Here is a 20,624-nt window from a genome sequence, read left to right as displayed (position 1 = left end):
TGGAATATAAGCATTACCACATATTTCTGCATTTATTCCTGTTGCATGGTTTTCAAGTATAGTAGTGGAACTATATTGCTAAACTTTTGCAGTTCTTTGAAGCATTTTGATATAACTTGGAGACTTGTTAAACCACTTCAAAAATGGTTTGAATTGGAGTCATAGACCAGATTAGATAAAGTCAATAGGTTGCATTTCATTACAAATCTTTTAGAACTATATGTTCACATCAAGGGATTTTTATGCTTTGTTTAATTTTATCATGAAAATTAACATCCTGCTACACTGGAATTTATAATTGCATTGTTTGAATTATTGCCAAAGATTTTGGATTCAATGTTACATAAAGTAACTACTATATTATTCCACACCTTCCAGAATTTAGATCTGTTATAAAGATTTACAGGTACCTGAAGTACTGTAGGGGAGGGAGAAGTTTGAAGAACTTCTGGGAAGTCCGATTCAAATGTGCACCAATTGTAACTCTTTAATGGTATTAATTGGTGTACTCTTTCCCCACCCTGTCCCACTCCTAGCTCAGTACATTCAGTGCACAAAAAAAAATCAAGCAGTATAAAACTTTAACCACATAATGAAATTTCATAGATAGGTCACTAAGGTAAGAGAAAATCTTGTGTTGGTACAAAGAGGTTAAAAAGGTAAATTACTCCTATAGTAATATCCTCGATTATTCCACACCAAAAAAAATTATTGGCCAGTGATACTGTTACAGGATTATTGTCAGCAGTTGGATAATTGCCCAAGTACAAAATGGCTTTTAATGCCCCAGCCACCAAGGAAGGAATGCTCTTTGCTGGCAAAGAATTCATTTTTGTGTTTGAATCATTATCCTCTTCTCATTGACTGCCAAATATTGTTTTCTTCTGGAGCGCCCTCAACCTGTTTACAAACTCCTAATCCCTTTGTTTCTTAATTGCTTTGTACCTGTTCAATTACAATTGCTCTTTTGCCTAAACCATCTTCATTTCTAGCAAACACATCCTGTCTATGTTCTCTGGCTAAGTCCATATTATTAATCATTTAGGTATAATTAATGTAGAATTCTCACACATAACTATTTTAATCATCCATTCCATGATTTTTATGGCCGTCATAAACATATGTAATCTCTCCCCCAAATGGATATGTTGGTTTGTAATAATGGAAGGAAGGTAACTGAGAGGGTCCTGGTTTCTATCACTACTGTGTTACTTAATACGACCTATATTACCACCTTTAATATGTAGCCAACTGTGCACATGCAATTTACTGAAACCATAATTGCTTGTTTGAAAGTATTAGGCCTTAAAAGGTTATTAAATGAAAGAATGTCACACCCTTGGATCTCATCAGTTGTGATAAAAAACCAGAATAATTGTATCTCAGAAATAATTTTTCATCCATATTATTGTACTGTAGCGGTGTGCTACACGCAGTGCTGAAATAACGACACGGAGTCGGTAAACTGCAGTTAAAGACGATTTTATTCGAACTTCGCGGCTTTGCTTTAAAGCCTCCTTGATCCCGCCCTCCCCAGGCGCGGATGCTGTAGGAGGCACGTATTCACAGTCCCGCGCGAGCTTTTCCCTTTGTTAGTGAAGCAGACCTGGCGCCCTTTTGGGACTGGCCTTTATGCCGGCGCGCTGGCTATTTGTGACCCGGTTCGAGTGCGCTAGGAAGTGGGTCGCCACATAATTCCCCCCCCCCCCCCCCCCAGAACCGGCGATACACTCCCCAATGTCCACAGTCTGGGCTGGACCCTGTTTGGGAGGTCGGCCCCTGCACCGCGTCCACATGGGCCGGTTTGAGGCGGTCCACCGTGAAAACCTCCTCTCTACCCCCAACGTCCAGCACAAACGTGGACCCATTGTTCCTGAGCACCGTAAACGGCAACACGTAGGGCTGTTGCAGTGGTGGCCAATGCCCGTCCCTTTGTACAAACACAAACTTACAGTTCTGCAGGTCTTTGGGTACGCAGGTCGGGTTCTGCCCTTGCTGCGAAGTGGGTGTGGGGGCCAGGTTGCCGAGCCTCTCATGTAGTCTGCCCAGGACTGCTGCAGGTTCTTCATCGTGCCCCTTTGGGGCTGGTATGAACTCCCCGGGGACGACCAGGGGTGCGCCATACACCAACTCGGCCGACGAGGTGTGCAGATCGTCTTTGGGCGCCGTGCGGATGCCGAGTAGGACCCAGGGAAGCTCATCTACCCAGTTAGCTCCTCGCAGGCAGGCCATTAGAGCCGACTTTAGGTGACAGTGGAAACGCTCCACCAGGCCGTTCGACTGTGGGTGGTAGGCAGTTGTGTGGTGCAGCTGTGTCCCCAAAAGATTGGCCATAGCTGACCACAGGCTGGAGGTGAACTGGGTGCCTCTGTCGGAGGTAATGTGGGCCGGTACACCAAAGCGGGACACCCAGGTGGTGATCAGTGCCCGGGCACAAGATTCGGAGGTAGTGTCGGTGAGCGGGATCGCCCCTGGCCATCTGGTGAACCAGTCCATGATAGTGAGGAGGTGCCGCGCTCCGCGCGACACTGGCAGGGGGCCCACAATATCCACATGAATGTGGTTGAAACGCCGGTGGGTGGGGTGAAACTGCTGCAGCAGAGTTTTGGTGTGCCGCTGCACCTTGGCAGTCTGGCAGTGCATGCGCATTTTGGCCCATTCACTGACCTGCTTGCGGAGACCGTGCCAAACAAACCTGCTGGAGACCATCCGGACGGTTGTCCTGATGGAGGGGTGCGCTAAGTTATGAATGGAGTCGAAAACGGCGCCACCAGTTTGCTGGGACAACGGGACGGGGTTGGCCGGTTGTGACGTCGCAGAGTAGGGTCCTTTCACCTGGGCCTACGGGGAGGTCCTGGAGCTGCAAACTGGAGACTGCGGTTCTGTAACTAGGGACCTCCTCGTCTGCCCGCTGGCTCTGCCAGCGCCTCAAAGTCTACCCCTTGGGAAAGGGCATGAATGTTAGGGTGAGAGAGCGCGTCCGCCACGTCCGTCGTGTAGTCAGAGATGTAGGACAGATGGCGCTGCTCACAGGACGACCAGGGGTCAGACACCTTCGTGAACGTAAAGGTAAGTGGCTTGTGGTCCGTGAACGCGGTGAGGGCCTACCTTCCAAGAAGTACCTGAAATGCCGGATTACCAGGTATTGCGCCAACAGTTCCCGGTCAAAAGCACTGTATTTGAGCTCGGGCGGTCGCAGGTGTTTGCTGAAAAATGCCAGGAGTTGCCAGCGACCCGCGATGAGTTGCTCCAGTACCCCACCGTCTGCCTTGTTAGATGCGTCCACTGTGAGGGCAGTAGGGATGTCCATTCTGGGGTGCACTAGCATCGCGGCATTTGCCAAGGCTTCTTTCATTTTAATGAAAGCAGCAGCGGACTCCTCGTCCCAGGTAACGTCCTTGCCCGGACCCAACATCAGGGCGAACAGGGGGCGCATGACTCGGGCAGCAAAGGGAGGAAGCGGTGGTAGAAATTTACCATACCCACGAATTCTTGAAGGCCTTTGATTGTGGTGGGACGGGGAAAATGGCGGACTGCGTCTACCTTAGCGGGCAGAGGGGTTGCCCTGTCTTTAGTAATCCTGTGGCCCAGGAAGTCAATGGTGTCGAGCCCGAAATGGCATTTGGCCGGGTTGATTGTTCGACCGTATTCACAGTCGAGCGTAGAGTTGACGGAGGTGGGACAGATGCTCCTGGCGACTGCTGCTTGCTATGAGGATGTCATCCAAATAGATGAAAGCGAAGTCCAGGTCACGTCCCACCACGTCCATTAACTGCTGGAACATCTGTGCGGCATTCTTCAGGCCGAACGGCATGCGGAGGAACTCGAAAAGGCCGAACGGGGTGATGAGTGCCATTTTGGGGACATCATCTGGATGCATCGGGATTTGATGGTATCCCCAGATGAGGTCTACCTTGGAGAAGATCCATGCAGGTTTGCTGCAAAATCCTGAATGTGCTACACAGGGCAGCGGTATGGTGTTGTAGCCTCGTTCAGCCTGCGGTAGTCGCCGCATGGTCTCCTGCCCCCTGTCGCTTTGGGCACCATGTGCAGGGGGGGAGGCCCGTGGGTTGTCGGACCTCCGTATGATCCCCAATTCCTCCATCCTCTTGAACTCCTCCTTCGCCAGTCGGAGCTTGTCCGGAGGAAGCCTTCGAGCACGGGCATGGAGGGGTGGTCCCTGGGTCGGGATGTGGTGCTGTACGCCATGTCGGGGCATGGCTGCTGTGAACTGCGGTGCCAGAACCGATGGGAAATCCGCCAGGACCCTGGTGAAATTGTTGTCGGACAGCGTGATGGAGTCGAGCTGAGGAGCTGGTAACTGGTCTTCACCCAGAGAGAACATCTGAAAGGTCTCGGCATGGACCAGTCCCTTCCTGGGCAGGTCGACCAGTAGGCTGTGAGCCTGCAAAAAATCCGCACCCAGAAGCGGTTGGGCTACGGCGGCCAGTGTGAAGTCCCACGTGAACCGGCTGGAGCTGAACTGTAGCTGCACCGTACGGGTGCCATAGGTCCTTACTGTGCTGCTGTTCACGGCCCTCAGGGGGGGATCCGGTGCCCTGTTGCGGGTGTCGTAACTCATTGGAGGTAAGACACTGATCTCGGCACCGGTGTGGAGCAAAAAATGGCGTCCCGACCGCTTGTCCCACACATACAGGAGGCTATCCCGATGGCCAGCCGCCGTAGCCATCAGCGGTGGCTGGCCCTGGCGTTTCCCGGGAACTTGCAGGGCGGGCGACAGCGGCGGGTTTCTGCGCCCCACCGCTGGTGGTAGAAGCACTATTGTTCGTTGGGCTCCCCACCCCTGCCTCTGGGGTTAGCGGGCTCTGTGGCCGGGCCAGGTCTGGTTTGCTGCTGGGAGCATGGCCTGGTGATCTGTGCGACAGACACCCCACTCACCTTCTTGGCGTTCCATAGCAAGTCCGCCCGGGCTGCCACCTTCCAGGTGTCGCTGAAATCTGCATCGGACAGCAGCAGGCGTATGTCCTCGGGCATCTGCTCCAGGAATGCCTGCTCAAACATGAGGGAGGGCTTGTGTCTTCCGGCCAGAGACAACATCTCATTCATTAAAGCCGATGGAGGTCTGTCTCCCAAACCATCCAGGTGCAGTAAACAGGCAGCCCACTCGCGCCGTTAGAGTCCGAAAGTCCTTATGAGCAGGGCTTTGAATTCTGTGTACTTGCCATCCGCTGGGGGAGACTGTATGAACTCCTCAACCTGGGCCGCTGTGTCCTGGTCGAGGGAGCTCACCACGTAGTAGTAACGTGTGTCCTCTGAGGTTATCTGCCGAACGTGGAATTGGGCTTCTGCTTGCTGGAACCACAGGTGAGGTCGCAGCGTCCAGAAGCTTGCCAGTTTCAACGAAACTGCATGAACAGATGCGGCGTCGTTCATCTCCAGTCCAAATATCATTTGGACCGTCGGGGTCACCAATTGTAGCGGTGTGCTACACACAGCGCTGAAATAATGACATGGAGTCAGTAAACTGCAGTTAAAGATTTTATTCGAACTTCGCGGCTTCGCTTTAAAGCCTCCCTGATCCCGCGCTCCCCGGGCGCGGATGCTGTAGGAGGCACGTATTCAGAGTCCTGCGCAAGCTTTTCCCTTTGTTAGTGAAGCAGACCTGGCACCCTTTTGGGACTGGCCTTTATGCCGGCGCGCTGGCTATTTGTGAGCCAGTTCGAGTGCGCTAGGAAGTGGGTCGCCACAATACCAAGTTTTTTTTCCCTTTCTTTTAACCATTTCCCAAACAGGACCAACTGAACAACTGTTGTTATTTGCAGTTTGTTCTCCATATTTGATATTCTCAAAGTTGTAATTGTGTTTTAATACTAAGATGGTATATTCCATGTATTTAAATTGCAGTGCATGAAAAATAACCTTGTGTCCTACCTTTGTCAAAGCTAATAAAATACACTGCTTATAAAATAACTGTTGAGTATACAGGCTTTGCTGGTAAAGTTAAACAAATAATTCAGAGCAGCAAGATAAAAGGGATAGTTGGCAATTAAGAAGAATTGGAAGCATGCTTATGGGATCTTGGAAGACAGGAATGGGGGGAGAGGGTGGTGAAGTTTTAAAAAACAGGTGTTCTAAATGACAGAAATAAAAAGAAAATGCAAGAAGCACTTGCTGCATTCGTGGAGATAAATGGAATAACATTTTAGATTGACCTTGCATGAAGTTTCTGAACATTCACTGCCAGTGCAAGAAAAGCATTATGAAACAGGCTGTTGATTTGAAAGATGTTGCAGAATAATTTTAGTGATGTATGATTGAAGATGATTGAATTTGTCAAATTGAATGTTAAATTCTGGAAAATATTTACATACTAAACCAGTGAAACTTGGCTAGGATAAAAATGTTTGGAATCTTTTTAACTTGCACAGTGAGGATCTGCTGTTTGATTTTGGCTGAGCTGGAAATTCTTGAAGTAGACACTTTGACACAGTGGTGGAAAGTAGATGCCATTTAAATAGAAATAATACATTGCGATTGTTTAAAAAATAAGAAAGCAGAAAATATGAATCATAACTAGGCCAGGCCGCATCTTTGGAGGGCAAAACATATTGTTTTGAGGTCAAAGATCTTGTATCAGAACTGCAGGATATTGCATATGAGCATTTGTTGAACTTTGTTTTAATGTCCTACCAGACTATACCTGAACTCTTCACTGTCAGCTACTCTGGAGAGAGGTTATAATTGATGGGATATATTTCAGAAATCCAATCAATAGTCCTTTTTTCCTGGAAATATAATAGTGAGTTAGATGTACATTGAAGTTTTAATGCTTTTTTTTAAAGACAGCAAGGGAAAGAGTAACTTTATACTATGACAGAATATATTAACTGATCGGAATTTGACTTTTTTTTAAAGTTGTGTGTGGTTAGCTTTATTGGTCCATATAGTAATTGTACATACTTTGTGATGCAAAGATCAATTATGTTGCTATGTGTTTCATCTAGTCATTAACGTGAAGCTATCTATTTACTATTTATCTATTTATCAGATTGTATGAAATCTTGTACTTAGACAAATGCCCTGAGCCTTGTACTTAACATTGGCAAGACAAATGCACTGTTGTCATCCCACTATAAAGGTTCCGGAGTTTGCAAAATTTGGACCATTTCTCATTTCTTGGAACCACCTCTCAGCAAAGGCTGAAATTTGAATGATATTTGGAATTGTTTTAAATCCCCAAGCAAGCCATATGGTCAAAGAATTTCCTCCTCATCTCTTTTCTAAAAGGACACCTGAGGCTGTACCCTCTGGTCCAAGACTCTTCCCACTGTTGGAAACATCCTGTCTGCATGTAGGCTTTCAATATTCAATAGGTTTCAGTGAGATTCTCCCATTATTCTTCTAAACTGCACTGAAATTTAACTTCAGCTAAGAGCCATCTAATGCTCCTCATACATTAAGCCTTTCATTCCTGGGATCATTCTCGTGAACCTGCACATATGTTTTTGGATACGGGGCTCAAAACTTGGCATAGTACTGCCAATGCAATCTGACCATTGCCTTATAAAGCCTCAGCATTATAGTCCCCTCAAAATAAATGCTCATATTGAATATGCCTTCCTTACTATCGACTCAACTTGCAAGTTAAACTTTATGGAATCCTGCACCAGGAGTCCCAAGTTCCTTTTCATCTCCAATTTGTGTATTTTCTCCCTATTTAGAAAATAGTTTACACCTTTGTTGCTACTACCAATGTGCATGCCCATATATTTTCCCACACTGTAGTCCATCTTCCACTTTGCTCATTTTTCTAGTCTGTCCAAGTCCTTATGCACACTCCCTGTTTCCTCAACACTGCCTGCCCCTCCACTTGTCTTTGTATCATCCACAAACTTGGCCTTAAAGTAGCAGTCTCAACACTGACCCTTACAGAATACTACTAGTCACTGGCAATGAACCAGAATAGGCCCCCTTTATTCCCATTCTTTGCCTCCTGCCAGTCAACCAATCATCTAACCATGCTAGTATCATTCCTGTAATATCAATGGCTCTTCTTTAGCAGCCTCATGTGAGGCACATTGTCAAAGGACTTCTGAAAATCCAGGCAAACAACATCTGCTGATTAAGGGAAACCATGCTGACTTCGGCCTATTTTATCATGTATCACCAAGTACAGGTGGTCCCCGAGTTACGAACGTCTGACTTACGAACCAAGGAAGAAGAATGCTGTCTGCCATTTTAAGTTGTATCGCGACGCTATTCGCCATTTTAAGCCGGATCGCAACTCTGTCCGCCATTTTAAGTCATTGCTGTTGACACTGTGTTGAGTGTGTAACTTTGTATTTGGCTTAAATTTTTCTTAGCAAGATTCACCCTGACCCTGACCCCCCCTTTTCCGGTTGGCTGGTGGCGCAGTGAGATCAGCGCCAGGCTCAAGAACGGAGGTTCCTGAGTTCGATTCAGTGACAGACTGCTTCTGAGCGTGCTCTCCATCTGTGCCGGGTTGATGTTGAGCTTGCAACTCGACCTTGTGAATAAAAGCACTGCCACCTCCAGTTTAAATTCCCGCATGGAATATTGTGGAGGATCAAATACCCAAACCCAGCACAGCCCCAACTTGTCCCATTTAACCTATCTCAGTGCAGTGCACTTTAGGACCCGGGGAGTTCAGTGCAATGGTCCTTAGGACCTTGCGGAGCTTGGGACCCACTGCCTGCAGTGTTTCTGTTCCATTGATGGGAAGTGATCGCGATTGAAAATAATAAAGCCATTTGGAAAGAGGTGAAACATCATTGGAAAAGTGTAAGGCTACAGTTGGTCAATGATCAGAACAATTTTAAAGGATAAGGTGAGAATAATGGAGCATGTGAAAGGTCTTGCCCTGATGAAAGCTACAATTATTACTAAGCAACGCAGTGGTTTAATTATTGGAATACATACGATTCTTAAGTATTTTATATACATAGAAAGGTGAAATATGTACTACATACTAAGCCAAACGTTTGACTAATTGACACTAAATAATACCGGATGTACCTGTTCTGACTTGCGTACAAATCCTACTTAAAGATGGACTCAGGAACAGAACTCGTTTGTAACCTGGCTACTACTTGTACTCCAAAGCCTCAACTTTAATAATTGACTCTAACATCTTGCCAAACACTGAAGTCAGTCTAACTGGCCTGTCTTTTGCCCCTCTCCCTTCTTAAAGAGTAGATATTAGGTTAGCATAAGTTACAGTGTGACTTTTCAAAGAGAAAGGAACCTGACTGTACATCCTATTCAGTGCAGTCTTATGCCTAAACTTTGTGTGATGACTTTGTTACCAGTTGTTTTGAAAGTTCTGCATTCTTAGTCTTTCTGGGTTTCTGGACAGGTTTGACATGTGACATTTGTCCCTTTGTCCAAATAAGCCACTCCTTATATAATTAGACACACTATAAGCAATTTATCAATATTTAAATATATCTAAATGAACTTTAGAGGGTTTTCGTAGATTGTACTGGCATGGTTAATTTTGTGGAGTAATTATGTGACATATTAGACCGTCAGACAAAGGAGCAGAATTAGGCCATTCAGCCCATCTTGCCATTTCGTAATGGCTGATCCATTTCCCTCTCAACTCCATTTCCTGCCTTCTCACCTTAACCTTTCACACCCCGACTAATCAAGAATCTATCAGCCTCTGCTGTAAATACATTCGATCACCTGGTCTCCACAGCTGCTGTGGCAACAAATTTCACAGATTCACCACACTCTAGTTAAAGAAATTCCTCCTCATCTCAGTTCTAAATTGATGTCCCTCTATTCTGATGATGTGTCATCTGGTCCTAGACTCCCCCCCCCCCGCCCCAAACCACTGGTAACATCCTCTTCACATCCACTCTATCTAGGCCTTTTAACATTCAATAGGTTTCACAGTTCCCCCTCATTCTGTATTCCAGAGAGTAAAAGCCAGATCCATCAGTCACCCCTCATGTGATAAACCTTTCATTCCCAGAATCATTCTCGTGAACCCCCCTTGAACCCTTTCCAATGTCAGCACATCTTTTCTTAATTAAGGGACTCAGAACTGTTCACAGTACTCCAATAGAGGCCTCACCAATGCCTTATAAAACCTCAGCATAGCATCCTTTCTTTAATGTCATAGTCTTCTTGAAATGAATGCTAACATTGCATTTGCCTTCGTCACCACTGACTGAACCTTTGGGGAATCCTGCATGAGATCTGACAAGTCCCCTTGCACCTCTGATTTTTGAATTTTCTCTCCAACTAGAAAATAGTCTACGCTTTTCTTCCTTCACCAAAGTGCATGTGCATACACTTCCCGAAACTGTATTCCATTTGCCACTTCTTTGCCCAGTCCTTTAGCAGCCTCACTGCTTCCTCATAACTATCTGTCCTCAACTTGTCTTCGTATTGTCTGCAAACTTGGCCACAAACCCATCAATTTCCTCATCCAAATCACTGACATACAACATGAAAAGAAGCAGCCCCAAAACCGACCTCTGTGGAACACCATTAGTCACTGTAGCTAATCAGAAAAGGCTGTCTTTATTCCCATTCTTTGCCTCTTTAAAAAAAATAAGGGGGATCTCTGAAACCTTAGCTATGTTAGTAATACCATGGGCTTTTATCTTGTTAAGCTGTCTTATGTGCGGCACCTTGTCAAACACCTTCTGAAAATCGAAGTACATAACATCCACCGATTTTTCTCTGTTTATCCTGCTTGTTATTTCCTCAGAGTTCCAATAGATTTGTCAGACAAGATTTTCCCTCAAGGAAACCGCGCTGACTTTGGACTATTTTATCAGGTGCCTCCAAGCACTTGAAAACCACATCCTTAACAGGACTCCAACATCTTCCCAACCACTGAGGTCAGGCTAACTGTTTATAATTTCCTTTCTTCTGCCTCCCTCCCTTCTTGAAGAGCAGAGTTACATTTGTAATTTTCCAATCTTCCGGAACCATGCCAAAATATATTGATTCTTGAACGATCATTACTAATGCCTCTACAGTCTTTTCAGTAACCTCTTTCAGATCCTGGGGTATAATCTATCTGGACCAGGTGACTTACCTACCTTTGGGCCTTTCAGCAGAACTGCACTCACTTCTGCTCTTGACGCTCTCGAACTTTTGGCATACTGCTAATGTCTTCTGTTGGTCTACCATTTCCTTGTTCCCAGTTACTACCTCTCCAGTGTCATTTTCCAGTGATCCAATATCTACTTGCGGTTCTCTTTTATTATGTCTGAGAATGCGTTTGCTATCCTCTTTGATATTATTGGCTAGCTTACCTTCATATTTCATCTCTTCCCCCCCCCCCCCCACCCATGGCTTTTTTAGTTGCCTTCTATTGGTTTTTTCAAGTTTCCCAATCTAATTTCCCTGTATTTTTTGCTTTAAATTTTGATTACCCATCAATTAGCTAAGAGTACTCTTTCAATTAATTGTGCACAAATTATAGCATTGCCTGCAATCTTTAAGTATTTTTATAGTCATAATTGTGAGAACACAAATTAGATTAGCTTTACTTTTTATATGTACATCGAAGCATATAGTGAAATGCATCATTTACGTCAATGACCAACACAGTCCAAGTATGTGCTGAGGGCAGCCTGCGTGTGTCACCATGCTTCCGGCTACAACATAGCATGCCCTTACTTTACAAACCCTTACTAATCCTCTTGTCGTTGGAATGTGGGAGAAAGCCAGAGTACTCAGAGGAAACTCACATTGTCATGGGAAGAACATTCAAACAGTGGCAGGATTTCCCCTCAGTTAGTGGTATTGTAAAGATATTTGCCAGAAGGGATGTTTATCTTTTAAACCAAAAAAGTAATTTTCTGAGTATTTATCATGCACATACATGCCTTCCAGTATAGAAATTAGAATGGTGCAGGCAGATATTTAATTTGTTTGCATTTAGTTGAATCCAGAAACACAGTTGTGCAACATCTTTCGTTAGCACACATGCTCAAGGATGAGGAGAAGCAGATTAGCTTTTAATAAATTTGCAACCTAGAAACAGACCATTAACTTACAGAAGTTTCAACAGATTCATGGAAACATTTGCTCCCCAGCTTTATCTAATCCTATTAATATATTGTTCAATGCCTTCCTCCCAAGTCTATTTACTTTCAGAAGCATAAACTGTTATTAGTCTCAACTACTTGTAGCAAGTCCCATATTTTAATTTCTAACTTGCAGTGACTTCTTGAGGGTAGTTTTTGATTTGGATTAGTTTTGACCCTGATATATCTAGTAACAGCTAACTTGTTGTCTTTTCATACATGAAATGTGTTGAATTTTAGTTGCATGCTTTGTGAGCAAAAAGTGACAATTGATAAAAAGGCTGAAGGCTGAGATGTTCCCAATTCTTTCCATTAGAGTTACTTGCATTGGTTAAGACACTTGAAATACAGTGGATTCTGGTTAGTAGTGCCTTTGGTTAATTGGGACAGCCATGTACAGTATCTGAGACAAGAAAACAAAAACTAATAAGAAAAAATACTTAGGATATTTTTCATTTATTTGGGTCATTATACCACTTACTTGGGACAGGAGACTGTTTCCGAACTGTTTTGAACAAATGTTAAGTATGTACATTTGTTTGGCTGTTAGACTCCTACACCATGCTTGGAGTGAGCAGTTTTTAAATAACATTGGTTGTGTGTATATGTGTTTCTGATATTTGCGAGGAATAAATGGTAATACAATTTCAGACCTGTATTATGCACCGCAGTTTCAAGCATTCAGGCTTGGAGATGCCTGAAATGGCTGGGAGTGAAAATGAGATTATTTCACTACTTCAGCAAGCTAAGAACTATGAAGAATTTGAAGGTATCAACAATCATCTTGAATGTTATAATGAAAATGAAGATTTGGAGAATACAATCGTTGAAAGTATTGCGTGAAGGCAGTCCATTATCTGTGCTGATTTTGTTCATTTACAGTCAATCAAAAGAACACAGCAATGTACACTGGATGAATTCCTGCATCGATAACGATTAAGAACAAATACACAGTTTTATAGTACCATACTAGTTTTGATAGTGTTCTAATCTGTTCTGTATTTCATTTAAATACATAATTTGTTACTCAGTTTGTCTATTTTTATATCTCTCTAACTATTTCCATGAAACTTCAGCTAATTTGGATCAAAATGTACTGAGGTTCTTATAAGACTTTATTACTGTATTACTTTATTAAACTCAAAAGGTTCTGAAGTTAACCAGAATCTGTATTATAAATTTGAATGAAGAACTGAATTTCTGGTTATTGAGGTTATTTCTGGTAACTGAGGTCAAGGAATAAAATCTAGATCTGGATTACCTTTATTTGTCACATGTACATCGAAGTATACAGTGAAATGCACTGGAATGCACACAAAATGCTGGAGGAACTCACCAGGCCAGGTAGCATCCATGGAAAAGAGTACAGTTGATGTTTTGGGCCAAGACCCTTCAACAGGACTGGAGAAAAAAAAAGAGAAATCAGAGTAAGAAGATGGAGGGAGGGTAAGAAGAGACACAAGGTGATAGGTGAAACTGGGGGTGGGGTGATGAGGAGTGAAGTAAAGAGCTGGGAAGCTGATTGGTAAAACAGATACAGGGATGGAGAAGGGGGAAATCAGATAGGGGAGTACAGAAGGCCATGGTAGAAAGAAAAGGGGGAGGAGCACTAAAGGGAGGAGATGGGCAGGTGAGGAAAGGAAAAGGGGATGGGGACTGGTGAAGGAGAGAGGGTGGGGACCATTACTGGAAGTTCGAGAAATCGGTGTTTGTGCCATCAGGTTGGAGATGACCCGGACAGGATATAAGGTGTTGTTTCTCCAACCTGAATGTGGCCTCATCGCAACAGTAGAGGAGACTATAGATTGACATGTCGGAATGGGAAGTGGAATTAAAATGGGTGGCCACTAGGAGATCCTGCTTTTTCTGGAGGATGGAGCTTAGCTGCTCAAAGGAGCTGACTCCCCATCTATGTTAGTTCTCATTGATATACAGAAGGCCACGCCAGGAGCACCGGATACAGTAGGTGACTCCAACAGACTCTCACGTGAAGTGTCACCTCACTTGGAAGGACTGTTTGGGGTTCTGAATGGTAGTAAGGGAGCAGGCGTAGGGGCAGGTGTAGTACTTGTTCTGCTTGCAAGGATTGTGCTGAGCAGGCAACAAGTGTTGCCATGCTTCCGGTGCCAACATAGCATGTCCACAACAAACTAATCCTAACCACATGTAATTGGAACATAGGAGGAAACCAGAACACTCAGAGGAAACCCATGTGCCACAGGGAGAACACAAAGTCCTTACAGACGGATGCGAGAATAGAACTCCAATCTTGCAGCCAGTGCTATAAAGCATTGTACTAACTGCTTCACCACCATGCATGTTTTTGGAAATTTCAGATTGAAGCTGCTTGGCAAAGTAAGTTTTGACAAAGCCTCATTTCTGTGCTCTTAATGCTCAGTATTATCTTGCCACATTTTTACTAGCAGGTGATTCTTGTATGTAATTTTGCGATTAGATTTTTCCTTTCTTTTCTTTCTAAATCTTTTTATTAATATTAGTAATATGGACAGAATACAAATGATATATTGATAAAGAAATTACCAACATATAAATTCCATTACATATGAAAAAAAACATACATAATAGTTACAATATAAATGAGTTTACCAAAACATAAGCCATAAAATATATATATGAACATAGTAAGTCTAAATATTTCATAATATATGATATAAAGAAAACAGAAAAAAAGAAAGAAAAAAAACATAAAAATATAATGCCAAACTAGCTAGTCTAATCTACTAACTAATAACTAATATAGAAGAAAAAAGAAGCAAAAAAGAGGAAAAAAAAAAGGGGGGGGCTGTTTATAATATCTCACAAAAATAAGTATTCATCAATGCCGTCACTTCCGGTCCTCTCAAAATCCATAAGCTAAAAGCTGGGAAATCAAATGAACTTGGCACAGGGTCATATTACATCATATGAAAATGTTGAATAAATGGTCTCTATAACTTTTCAAATTTAATAGAGGTCTCAAAAGTACCACTTCTAATTCTTTCTAAATTTAAACATAACATAGTTTGAGAGAACCAATTAAATACAGTGGGAGGATTAATTTCTTTCCAATTCAACAATATAGATCTTCTAGCCATCAGAGTTAGAAATGCAATCATTCGACGGGCAGAAGAAGATAAATGCAGTGAGTCTAAGATTGGTAAACTAAAAATTGCGGTAATAGGATGAGGTTGTAAATTGATATTCAAAACCGCAGAAATAATATCAAAAATATCTTTCCAATATTTCTCCAAAAATGAACAGGACCAAAACATATGAGTTAAAGACGCAATTTCAAAATGACATCTATCACAAATAGGACTAATATGAGAGTAAAAATGAGCTAATTTATCCTTGGACATATGGGCCCTATGTACGACCTTAAATTGTATTAGTGAATGTTTGGCACATAACGATGATGTATTAACTAATTGAAGAATTCTATCCCAATTCTCACTAGAAATACTAAGACTAAGCTCTCTTTCCCAATCCTTTTTAGTCTTATAAAGAGGCTCTGAACGTATCTTCATAATTATATTATAAAGTTTTGAAATAAGCCCTTTTTGAAAAGGGTCTAATTCAAATAAACTCTCCAAAATATCTGAAGGCACAAAATTTGGAAACATAGAGAGTACAGAACTTAAAAAATGTCTAATCTGTAAATATCTAAAAAAATGAAATCTAGGCAAGTTATATTTGTTGGATAATTGCTCAAAAGACATGAAACAATTATCTAAAAAAAATCAGAAAATCTTAGTAATCCCTTAGTTTTCCAAGCCGAATAAGCTTGATCTATAATGGAAGGGTGAAAAAAACAATTAGATACAATAGGACTATTTAAAACGAATTGAGTCTACCCAAAAAATCTCCGAAATTGAAACCATATACGCAAAGTATGTTTAACTATCGGGTTGTCAATTCGTTTCGACAATTTAGAAAGAGCAAAAGGGAGAGAAGTCCCTAAAATAGAACCCAGAGCATAAGCTGATACCGATTTAGTTTCTAAACTCACCCAACAAGGGCCAAAGGATCCGCCCCCATCTTTCAACCAACATAACAAATATCTAATATTAACTGCCCAATAGTAAAATCTGAAATTAGGTAATGCTAACCCACCTTCCTTTTTTGTCTTCTGTAAATATGTTTTACCTAACCTGGGATTTTTATTCTGCCATATATATGAAGAAATTTTAGAGTCAACATTAGTAAAAAAAAGGATTTCGGGATAAAAATTGGTATCGCTTGAAAAATATTTAAAAACTTAGGTAAAATAACCATCTTAATGGAATTAATCCTACCTATTAGGGATAAGGGTAAAGGTGACCACTTAGTAAACAAATCTTTAATCTGATCAATTAAGGGTAAAAAATTAAATCTAAATAAATCTTTATGGTTTTTTGTGATTTTGATCCCTAAATAAGTAAAAGAGTCATTAACTAATTTAAAAGGTAAATTTCCATAAATTGGGACCCGTTTATTCAAAGGAAACAATTCACTTTTATTAAGATTTAACATACCCAGAAAACTCACTAAATTGAGCCAATAATGATAAAACTGCTGGAATGGATTTCTCCGGGTTAGAAATAAATAGTAATAAATCATCTGCATACAAAGATAACATGAATATCTGTCCCACGATTAATTCCCAAAATATCCTGTGATTGTCTGATGGCAATTGCCAAAGGTTCTAAGGCAATGTTAAATAGTAATGGACTAAGAGGACATCCTTGTCTAGTGCCCCGAAATAAGCGAAAAAAGGGAGATCTTTGATTATTGGTAAACACTGAGGCTACTGGAGTATGATATATCAATTTAATCCATGATATAAATATCGGACTAAAATTAAACTTCTCCAACACATTAAATAAGTAAGGTCATTCAACTCTATCAAATGCTTTCTCCGCATCTAATGAAATCACGCATTCTGAAGTGTCATGTGAGCGAGTATAAACAATATTCAACAATCTCCTAATGTTAAAAAAAGAATAACGATTTTTAATAAAACCAGTTTGATCATCTGAAATAATTTTGGGTAATACCTTCTCCAATCTAGATGCCAGTAACTTGGAAAAAATCTTGGAGTCTACATTCAATAAAGATATAGGTCTACAAGAAGCACAGTTAGTAGGGTCTTTATCTTTCTTCAATATTAAAGAAATGGAAGCTCTATAAAAAGATTGTGGCAAATTCCCCAATCTAATGGCTTCCTCAAAAACCTTACCTAACCAAGAGGAAAGAGTAGCAGAAAAAAATGTTAAAAATTCAACTGTATAACCATATGGACCCGGTGCTTTCCCAGAATTCATTGAGGAAATAGCCCCCTTAATTTCTACATCCGTAATAGGAGTATCCAATTTCAAAAGATCATCAGATGATAATCTTGGAAAATTTAATTTCCCAAGAAAATCAGACATGGTATTATGATCTTGAGGAAATTCAGATTGATACAGGGAGGTATAGAAGTCTTGAAATGCCTTATTTATCTCATCATGATTAACTGTCAGATTCCCATTCTGCTGACCAATCTTAGTGATTTGACGTTTAACCAAAGCATTCTTCAATTGACTAGCTAACAGTTTACCAGATTTATCACTATGTATGTAAAAATCAGATTTAGATTTCATTAATTGATTTTCAATCGAGGATGTAAGTAATAAACTATGTTCCATTTGAAGTTCAACCCTTTTTTTTGTAAAGCTCCTTACTAGGAGAAATCAAATATTTCTTATCAATCTCTTTAATTTTATCAACCAATAAGAGAGTTTCCATCTTAGTACATTTCCTCAAACCAACAGAATAAGAAATAATCTGTCCACGTATATACGCTTTAAAAGTGTCCCAAAGTTTTCCTCAGGAAATATCATCTGTAGAATTAGTTGAAAAGAAGAAGGCGATCTGCTCCTCCATAAATTTTATAAAGTCAGAGTCTTGCAACAAGGTAGAGTCAAATCGCCATTGTCTAGCATTAGAAGCTGTATCCGTAAATTTCATAGAAAGTAATAATGGAGCATGATCAGAGATAGCTATAATATCATAGTTACAACCGATTACCAATGGAATAAAACAAGAGTCTACAAAAAAATAATCAATTCTCGAATAAGAGTGATAAACATGTGAGAAAAAAGAAAACTCTTTGTCATTAGGATGCCGGAATCTCCAAATATCAAAAACTCCATTGTCAGTCAAAAAAGAGTTAATACAAGTGGCCGACTTATTAGGTAAAGTCTGAATAGATAAAGATTTATCCATCAGAGGATTTAAACAACAATTAAAGTCACCACCCATTATTAACTTATATTCGTTTAGATTGGGTAAAGAGATAAATAAAGACTTAAAAAAGTCAGGACAATCCACATTTGGAACGTAAACATTAACCAAAGCAACCTTTTTATTACAAAGTAAACCTGTAATTAACAAAAATCTGCCATTTGGATCCGAAAAGATATCATGTTGAATAAATGAAATAGAGGAGTCAATAAAAATTGAAACTCCTTTTACTTTAGCATTCGAATTTGCGTGATACTGTTGACCCCGCCAAAATCTAAAAAAACGAAATTTATCCTCCTTCCTCACATGAGTTTCTTGTACAAAAATGATATGAGCATTAAGTCTTTGGAATACTTTGAAAATCTTCTTTCGTTTAATTGGATGATTTAAACCATTAGTATTCCAAGACACAAAATTAATGGTCTGAGCCATAATTCTAAAATCCACCCTTTGGTATAGAAAGGGTTAACCAACTTATAAACTCATGCACCCGGAAGAGGAACAAAAGTAAAGAGAAGACCCGGAAGTGACGACAACACAGACATATTTGAAGTTCAAAAACAGCCCAAATAAAAAAACTAACACAAACTGGTACAAAAAAAATAGAATTAGAAAACAGACCATCCCCCCACCCCCCAAGAAAAAGAGAAAAAGCCAAAATATGATTTAAAAAGGGAAAAAATAAGACTAATCCTACCCCCATGTCAGCTGAAGAACACTCCATATATAAAGGATATATATAAAAGAATCACCCCAACTTTAAAAATTAAAATCGCTATAATAAAAACCATATTTCTAAGTATAGTTAGTTGTAAAAAGAATAAAAATATAATCACTAAAAAAAATTATAAATCGGGCTCTAGCCCAGACAAAACAAAAAATATTTAACTATGATAAGCGATGGATTGTAGGAAAAAAGCGAAAAAAAAACATAACGCCATCTTAAGCAAAACCAAAAATCTTTTTCAAAAAACCACCATCTTAATCAAAGAAAAATTCACCTTCAAAGAATTAAAAATATACCTTTGAAGGAACAAAGTTAATGGACAAGTATGTAGTTAAATAATTAAAGTATATAAGGCAAAACAATTAATATGACGAAAACACACTTTAACTTAAGTATAAAGTATAGGATGAACCTACACCAATAACCAGATTTTAATTCTGGTTTAAGAGATCGAGAACCATCTTACACGATCAGAATCGTTCATTTATTAGAGACTGGTGTCTGTAGCAGTCGAGAAGTTCTCCTCCAGATATTTTCTCACTTCTGAAGTTGAAGTGAAAACTTGTCGTGGAGCATTCGACGGAGAAATTCGAAGCTTCGCAGGGTCTAGAACATTCTCATAACATTCAGCCATCAACGGTTTAAAAAGAAGCCTTCTTTTTAAAAGGTCAGGACTAAAGTCTTCTACCAGGCGGAAGCAAAATTCTTTGAATTTAATCATTCCTGCTCGACGAGCTGCTCTTATAAGTTGTTCTTTGTCATGTACATAATGGAACCGGACAATTACCACCGAAGGTTTGTCTGTAACACTCGGTGATCGACGCCGAATTCTATGTGCCAGATCCAATAAAGGAGGGTTATTCGGGAAAATCATCGGAAATGCTTCTTTTAAAAGTTGAGCAAAATATTTCAAAGGGTCATCTTTTTCTATGCCGTCTGGAAGACCAAGTATACGTAAGTTCTGTCTTCTGGACCGATTCTCAAAATCGTCACTCTTGGCTTTAAGGGCTTCCATCAGCTTAATGGTCGAAATTAAATCCTGTTGCAGTTTTTCAATAGTCAGATCTCGCTTCCGAGCATCTTCTTGTAGAGACGCAATAAGAGCTTGTTGCTGTTTAATTACTAAATCCGTCTTAACCATGTACTCTTGAAAAGCCTTTATATCTTCTTTAAAAAATTGTTGTAGTTCAGCAAATTTTTTATCCAAAACCTCCATAAACAATTCAAAAGTTAATTGAATTTGTTGTGGCGGAGCCTGCTTCTTTCCGTTACCGTTCGGATTGCGTCCAGGATCCCGTCCCTTAGACCTGAGAGACATTTCTGTTTGCATATCTTCAAAAGTTCACAACGAACTCTTGGCAGTAAATCCAAACAAAAAAAATAACAAAGAAACTTTCGGTATAGGTAAAAATAAGCTGAATAAGGGTGATCAAAGGTTAAAAAAGGTAAAGGTTATGGAGCGAATCCAAAACAGTACTCACTCCATGAGCGTCTCCAGCTGACTCCCTGATTTTTCCATTGTCGTGTACATCAGGTGTAATGAAATTTCTTGTTAGCATGAAGCTCATAGAGTAAACAATGGAGTAAACATGGTTATA

General features: G+C 40.9%; 1 protein-coding gene across 2 annotated transcripts in view; it reads left to right on the top strand.

Moving 5' to 3' along the window:
- The window catches only part of prkcz (protein kinase C, zeta), a 375,947-nt gene that overhangs the window by 74,288 nt on the left and 281,035 nt on the right, over positions 1-20,624 (top strand). The window lies entirely within an intron of this gene.

The sequence above is a fragment of the Hypanus sabinus genome, chromosome 27 (genome assembly GCF_030144855.1).
Source record: "Hypanus sabinus isolate sHypSab1 chromosome 27, sHypSab1.hap1, whole genome shotgun sequence".
Classification (NCBI taxonomy): domain Eukaryota; kingdom Metazoa; phylum Chordata; class Chondrichthyes; order Myliobatiformes; family Dasyatidae; genus Hypanus; species Hypanus sabinus.
Note: the sequence above shows the minus strand (reverse complement) of the source record. Positions and strands in the feature narration are given on the sequence as shown.